Below are 8344 nucleotides of genomic sequence, written 5' to 3'. Positions count from 1 at the left end.
TGATTTTGTAATCTGACTACATTATGCAGTCCATTACCACTCAACACTACCTGAGGGTCACCTACCTGGCACACAGGTGGGAACGTTTGGTGTCCAGGAACCATCTGCACCACAGCGAAGTTCCTGTACTCCATCCAGCCTAAATCCACGAATGCAGGTGATCTGAACTACGGTGTTAAACACCGCCTTACGTGGAGAACCCTTAACATTGTTCACTACCATACCATTGGGGATGTCAATGACTGGACAGTTTACTGAGGACGGGTTCGATTTTGAGACGTCAGCAGCAGGTGGAGAACCTGAAAACATTGACAATGATTACAATTCAATATTTTGTGATTCAGAAAGAATGCGTTAGACTTCAATTAAACTCCCAACACTGCAATTAAATGTCCAACACTGTAAACGGTGTTAAATCTGGGCCAGCCCCCCAATCACCCATTAGCAGTTCACACAAATATTGTTGAATAGTTATGCATCATCCAACTTTGAGCTGGGGTTAAAAACAATGGGACATCCTTTCAACAATATTCAAAGTATAACTATACATGTCTGCATTTCTCTGAAATGGGTGAGGTAGATATTAAAAAACCAAATTTCCAGTTAGAGGCAAGGTTATTTAATTTCACTAGAATGTTCCCTGCTAGCTAAGAAGTCATTTTAAATGCACAAGTATTAGACAGATCTTACGTTCACATTGCATGTTCAAGGGTGTCCACTGTCCATCAATACAGAACGATGTTGAACTGCCACCCGTTTGCGTGTAACCAGGAGCACATTTATACACAACTTTGTCCAAGTTTCTGATTACTGATTTGAGAGGTCTTTGGTTGTCCAGCAGCTTGTCCTGATATTTTCTTGGTTCACCACACGGTTTTTTGGTTTGAGCCACTGAAACAGACAAACAGTGAAACGTGTCAAAGCACAACTCAACAAACTGAACTAATTTAAAGACTGACTGATCATTTAAAATGTTAAAGACGGCATGATTTAGAGTGTTTCTGCACTCAATTGGTCCACTACCAAATTCTACTATGATCTCTGGGTTTCTAAAACAACTCCTCACCTACAAAGTGCAGAAACTCAAATATCATTATAATCCTCCAAACAGTCACCATCCCCACAAAGAGCCACATATCTACTTCAGCCTTAGTGCAGGACTTTTTCCTGATTCGATGCAAGCCACGTAACCCAGTTAGCACAGTATCTGTCTTAAATAGTGTGCCAGAACACGCACACACTCATGGACATTGCCAATCAAGCAATCATTCAATCACTAGCGAGCTAATTGATTACTCTCTGCACACACATAGTAAAGCTTTCTCTCTTTCTACCGGTGTATCAGGCAGACACAGAAGAATCAAGAGGTGAATATCTGATTTTGATGTATGAAAGTTGATTCTTGTTTTGTGTCTGATCATTTCAAAATACTAACCCAAAGTTTGGATATCTTTGAATTTAAACACATGTAGTTTATCCCAAGATAAGCACAACCCGTATGTATATGTATGTGTATATATATATATATATATATATATATATATATATATATATATATATATATGTGTGTGTGTGTTATTTTTCATAAAAATATTTCTTAAATTTCAACAGTATGGAGTTCCTTAGAAAATATCACGATAAAAGTTAAAGACCATTTCAAGAACTGTTCATTGTTTAGGTCAGAGTAACTGAAGTAGTATACTGTAGAAGCTAGGGCAGAAAGAAATATTTTATATTAATTCAAAAAATAAATACCTTGTCCACGTCACACAGACAGCTTTATTAAACAGCTTCATTGATTACAATAGGAGCAATTCAATATTCCCAATCTTTCCGAACAGGAAATAATTGTGAGTTCTAAACTACGATACAAATTCTCCTCTCTCATGTAGATGCTCAGTACCAACAACACATCTTTAGGTAAACGTTTGATGTTCTTTGAGAACATGTTAACTCAGAACATTATTTGTAAATCCAGTAATCAATCAAGTAAGCGTTTTAAATCATTTGTTATTGCTCTTAGAAAATCGAGAGTTCATGGCAAATTTTAAAAACTCATCACTGCTCATTTCCACATGCAAAGTAACGAATTACAAATACTCATGTTACTGTAATTAACACATTTTTCAAAGTAATTTAAAATGTGTAGACTTTTACTTGAGTACATTTTAAGTGCTCAAATCAAATCACACGTAAAAAAAACTTGAATGGTAGCTGTAGATCTGGCCCCAACTGTTATGGATGTGGAGAAAGCCTCAAGCATAGTTTATAACTGAACATAACCGGCCACACCTGAAAGGGCTTGTTGCATTAAAAAAGGCCAATTGCATGATCGTGTCATGGGAGTTTAACTTGCTCAAGCCAGATATCAGCATTAATCCTGCATCTAATTTGAAGAAACATATCGATTTCTACTTACTAGATTCTAGTGTGTCTATAATGTAGCCTGTAAATTAGCTTTCTGTCATTGAGATTATTGGGTGTGGTGGTGGCGTAGTAGACTAAAGCACATCACTGGTAATCATAAGGTCACTGGTTTGATCCCTACGGCCACCACCATTGTGTCCTTGAGCAAGACACTTAATCCAAGTTGCTCCGGGGGGGATTGTCCCTGTAATAAGTGCACTGTAAGTCGCTTTGGATAAAAGCGTCTGCTAAATGCATAAATGTAAATGTAAATGTAAATGGGTTTGATGTGAGAGATTAAGGCAATGTTATCAATACTGGGCGATAAAACAATCATGATGTTTATCTGAAGAAAAAAAATGAGAGTGATGTCAGCAATATCGATGATAAACTTTTGAGTCCGGTAAAGTTGGAAATATATTCACAGATTGGAACTTCCCAGATCAATAACTAATTACAGAAAAGTTGTTAAAAAAACAAACTAAAATACAAAGCTAAAATTCACAAGTGTCAACTTAATATTTTCTGTTTAACTCTAGTGTATAAACTCTATGTCGATACTTCAAATGATGTGAAAACCTGGTTTGGAAACACTTTTTGTCAAGAAAATTGGCATTAACGCAAAAATGTAGTGTCACGTGATCCCCCAATCGTTAGCCGTGTTAATCATGACTACAAGGTATAGGTTACATTCTTGGTAGCCAATATATTGTAAGTGATTATGGATTGATCTAACAGCATATAGATCTGAGGCTGCAAACATGACATTTCCAGTCATGTGCCAACACAAATATCTCATATCATGCACATCGACATGTGCACGGAGAACAAATGAATGGCCAAATTTGGTAGACATCAGTTTATTTATTAAAGTTGCTTTTCCACACCATTCAAATGGAATTAGCCCACAAAACATAAAATATATAATTTCTGTTCACAAACATGTTTAAAATAAAAAATAAATACACAATACTAGGAGAAAAGCTTCAGTGTGCTTTTTTGAAACATTAACATAACGTGTTTACTTTTGAAAAAATGCCAGCAAAATTCCCTGTATGAAATTAAATAAATTACCAAATGCAAAAAGCATTAAATTAAAAACATTAATTACCAAACTTTTTTCAAGACCATAAACTATCATAAATGGATGCGCAGCATAGTTCTAGCGGGAAGACTAGCAGCTGTACATCATCACATCATTAGCTGGGTAATTCACAGCCAATCAAATGTAAGCCGTTGCTTTATAAGTCTGCTCACAATCTATCACGTTGCTGTTTCAGTGTGCTAACACGGCAACCTCCACCACCCCAGCACCACCAGTTGAGCCCTGTCCTGCACGGGGGTAGGCTCCTCGCCCCTGCCTCCTATCTCTGGCAGGACATGACGGTTCATGACCTACTCCCTCAGACCGCCAGACGGGGCCTACGCCAAAAATCGCCTCCCGTTTTACATCTATCAAATAAATGGCATCTCAAACTTCACTCAATCCTGCGTGTCTTCCCGATAGAACTATTTTTCCAATGCTGAGTTCACTTTCAGAAAACGAGCTTTTGAACATTTTAAAACATTTACATATTTTAAATCCAACACTCTTTACCTCGGATTGCATTTGCTGAGCTTCTTCAGAAAATATAAATTGCATTATGATGCTAAATTAATTTGCGATGATAATCAAGTTCAGTTGGTCGTTAAAAGTTGCTGGAGAAACATGCGGGACATAATGCAGTTGTGATGGCGATGCTTTAGATTAGATGATTGTTCAAAATGTTGAATATCAGAACTGTATCATATGTAAACCCTGATATTACACCGCATCGGATTTTCTTTAATAGCTGTGCACACCGCATACACGCATCGATTGATGGTCCTTATACTGAGACAGAATGTTCCGCAACATCAGGACCAATATTACAGTCCTATCAGAAGGGCAACGTCTCCCTTTTGATTGCAATTCCTCATCTTCTGATTGCTTTTATTTGTGAAATTAAAATGACTGTAAGCTGGCTAATTTGAATGTATTGTCTCAATAATCTCCCCATTTTATCAAAACTTCAGAGGGAAAAAAATAGAGACATCTGGGATGCGAATTAGCGATAAAGACACATTTCTGTATGGAAACGGCTTAAGGGCAGATATCGTTTGCGATAAACCAAAACGTATGGGCCACAGTGTCATCACGCACGCCATTTTTATCGACAAAAGGCATTTTGTATGGAAACAGGCAGAAGACGGATTCATTTTCAAATTCACTCAGCGCGTAAAGTGGATGAAAACTAGGCTAATGATAGCACTACAAACAGCATGGATTCTATAGCAGAAACATGTTTTTGGAAGGTCTCGACCATGATTTAGATCTGTGGTGGATTGTGGCAAATTAACCATCATCGAGTGTACTTGAAATGTACAATTGAAATTAGAGTGCATTGTGGGTAAGAATGAGTGAACAAAAATAGGGACCAAGTGGCTCACTCAGAATTCAGACACTCCTACAAAATAGCGAAAATATCATAACATATCATCTATCATAACACTTCTGAAGACATGGATTAAACCACTGGAGTCTTATGGATTACTTTTATACTGCCTTTATGTGCTTTTTGGAGCATAAACATTTTGGCCTACAGAGCTGAAATATTCTTTTAAAAATCTTCATTTGTGTTCTGCAGAAGAAAGGAAGTCATACACATCTGGGATGGCATGAGGGTGAGTAAATGATGAGAGAATTTTTTATTTTTGGGTAATCTATCTCTTTAAAGTGATAGCTCACCCATAATGTAATATTCTGTCATCAGTTCTCTACACTCATGTTGTTCCAAACCAGTGTGAGGCTTTGTATTTTGTGAAACACACAATATGTTAGACAGAATGTTAGGGACTGACAGTCTCGGTCACCATTCACTTTCAATATATAGAAAAAGTTATACATTCACTGAAGTAAATAGTGACTCAAGCAAACATTCTGTCTAATATCTCCTTATTGTGTTGCATGGAAGAAAGAAAGTCATATGGGTATGGAACAACATGATGATGACAGAATTTCCATTAATAATAATAATAATAATTCTGTAGTACATGTTCAATGTGTATTATGTAATGGAATATAGGGGAGTAAACGTCTATTATGTAATTTGTGAAAGTAGCAAGTTACTACTTGAGTACTCTTTTAATTGGATACTTTCTTACTCCTACTCAAGTAATTATTTATGTTTTACTTCTGCTTGAGTAATTATGTTTTTGAAGTAATTGTACTTTTACTCTGTGTTGCATACATGGATTCTGGAAGAAAGTCGTGCAGTTGAGTAAATAAGAAGAATGTCATTTTTAGGTGAAGTACACATTTAGATATTTAAAGGAATATTTTACCACAACATTTACATTTACTATTAATATTATAAAGCTGTTTGTTAGCATTCACATTCATCTCAATGCTTCATGATATCGACATATTAATCTTCTCTCTCTCTCTCTCTCTCTCTCTCTCTCTCTCTCTCTCTATGTATGTATCTCTCTATAAATGTTATGCTTTATATTTATTATAATTATTTAAAGGAATATTTCAGGTTCAGTACAAATTTTGCCTAATCAACATTGCATTTGTTATGCATTTTTGTGTGTCACTAAACATGCTCAGTTGAGCTTAACACTTATTGAACCCAAAATATTCCATTAAGTACGGAAGAACTGAACCGCAAGGTGGAGAAAAAAAAAAAAACAGTGAACATTTTTTTTTTGTCTCAGTCTTAAAAAAAAATTCCTCTTCAAAATGTTTTTCTCCCTTCAAAAATGTTTTTTTTTCTCTCTTCTAAATTTTTTTTCTCTATTAAAAAAAAAGGAATGCGGTACCAACCTTCGCCACCAGGTGTCACTATCATTAAACATGTAATCTTGTGATTTTTATGCTTTCTCTGTTGCTATATGTCATGTGCAGACTTTCATGGTGAAATGTAATTATATAAAAATATATTTTAATATAACAAGTTGTCTATGCTTTTGAAACACTTACTGCAGAAGTGAAGGGTTCCAGATGAAGAAGGTCAAATAAATATCCAAATATTGTTGGTCTGACTAAACATGAACTAGACAGTTACACCGATGTAAAATGCCCAAACAAATTGGTGAGGGGTGAGGAATCACCTATAGTATCGCTCCCCGGGTTCCGCTCCGGGGGAAGAATAGTAGACTACACACACCTGTTTTTGTATAGCAGTAGATAACTTGTTATATTAAAATATATTATTATAATTCAATTTCACCATGAAAGTCTGCTCATGACATCTAGCAACAGAGAAAGCATAAAGGGCATAAGATTACATGTTTACTGATAGTGGCACCTGGTGGGCAAGGTTGGTAGCGCATTGCATTTTTGAAGAGAGAAAAAAAATTCAATTTGAAGGGAGAAAAAAACATTTAAGACTCAAGAAGGAACTGAGACATAAATATTTATTTTTGTATTTTTTCACCGTGTTTAAAAAAAAAATTATAATAATTTTTCAACTTGCGGTTCAAAGCTTCCGTAATTAAGATCTCAGAAGCAATGAATTGATAAGTTTAGCAACTTTAGATTGTAGATAGATTCAATATATATATTACTTGTCTTCTCCTTTGTAATCAACTTTAATATGTATAAAGTATAAAAAAAAAGAAAGAAAGACACCTTTAAGAACACCAATTTCTTTCATTTAAAAGACATTACAAAATCCAGACATTTTTACATGAGCATAAACATATTTCAAGTGCAAATACCATTTCCCATTCCATAAAACATTGTGGCAAAGTCATTTCCTTTTCTCCAAAACAAAGACAAAAAAAAGAAAAATGGGGTGAAGACAAAAAACAAACAAAACCAAAACAGAAAAAGCAATAAAATATTACAAATAAAAACAGATAAAGATAGATATCGGAATGTGAATTGACATGATATATTTTAAAGCTGATCGCAAATGGTTTTGGTAGCGCAAATACAAGCGGCAATTCCCGAAATAAAGCAGCAGTCACAGAATGTCACTGACTAGTCAGAGTAACTTATACTCTGCATTTCCTTTATTGAAAATTTAAAGGACTGTGGCAGGGCGGAGGGCGGGGCCGGGTCGTGATCCTACACACCCTGTCCTGTATAAGGCTAATTAAGCAACAGTGAGGGATAAAGGTCGACTGCAGGGGATCGTGAGGGGGAGAGAGATCATTTACGGACATGTCCGTCATGTGTGTGTTTATGTTGTCTTTTAAGTTTATCATTAAACTATTATTTATGTTGAAAAGCCGGTTCTCGCCTCCTCCTTTCCATTGATCCCTTTACACTGGTGCCGAAACCCGGGAAGGAGGAGGGATACGCCGTAGTAGAGTTCTCGCCACTACCGTCCACCCCAACGGAGCAGCTGCGGCCATCTGCCGGGGGACGAGGAGCCCAGCCGCCTGAAAGAGGACGATGGCCGCCGACCGCGAGGGGAGACGAGGCTCCTAACCGACCGCCTGGAGCGGTCAGGGCCGCTGCCAGGGGCAGAGGAGTTCCCTACCAGCCGCTGAAACGCGGCGGGGTTTATGACCGCCGACTGCGAGTGGGGAGGGGCTCACTGCCGACCGCCTGGAGCGAGAGAACCGCTGCCAGGTGCGGGGGAGACCCCTTCTGTTCCCCGAGAACGAGGCCGGGCGTTCCGTCCGCTAGGGGCTGGAGGACTGCCTCTGATCCGCCCGGAGAGGGTGGAGGAGTGGCCGAGGAACAAGCTACGGCGTATCGGAGAACTGGCGAGTAAGATTTTTTTTTTTTTTTTTTCTGTAAATAATAGTTTAATGATAAACTTAAAAGACAACATAAACACACACATGACGGACATGTCCGTAAATTATCTCTCTCCCCCACACGCTCCCCTGCAGTCGACCTTTAAACCTCACGGTGGCTTAATTAGCCTAATACGGGACCGGGTGTGTAGGATCACAACCC

This window comes from Xyrauchen texanus, chromosome 31 (genome assembly GCF_025860055.1).
Source record: "Xyrauchen texanus isolate HMW12.3.18 chromosome 31, RBS_HiC_50CHRs, whole genome shotgun sequence".
NCBI lineage: Eukaryota > Metazoa > Chordata > Actinopteri > Cypriniformes > Catostomidae > Xyrauchen > Xyrauchen texanus.
This window is presented reverse-complemented; position numbering follows the sequence as displayed.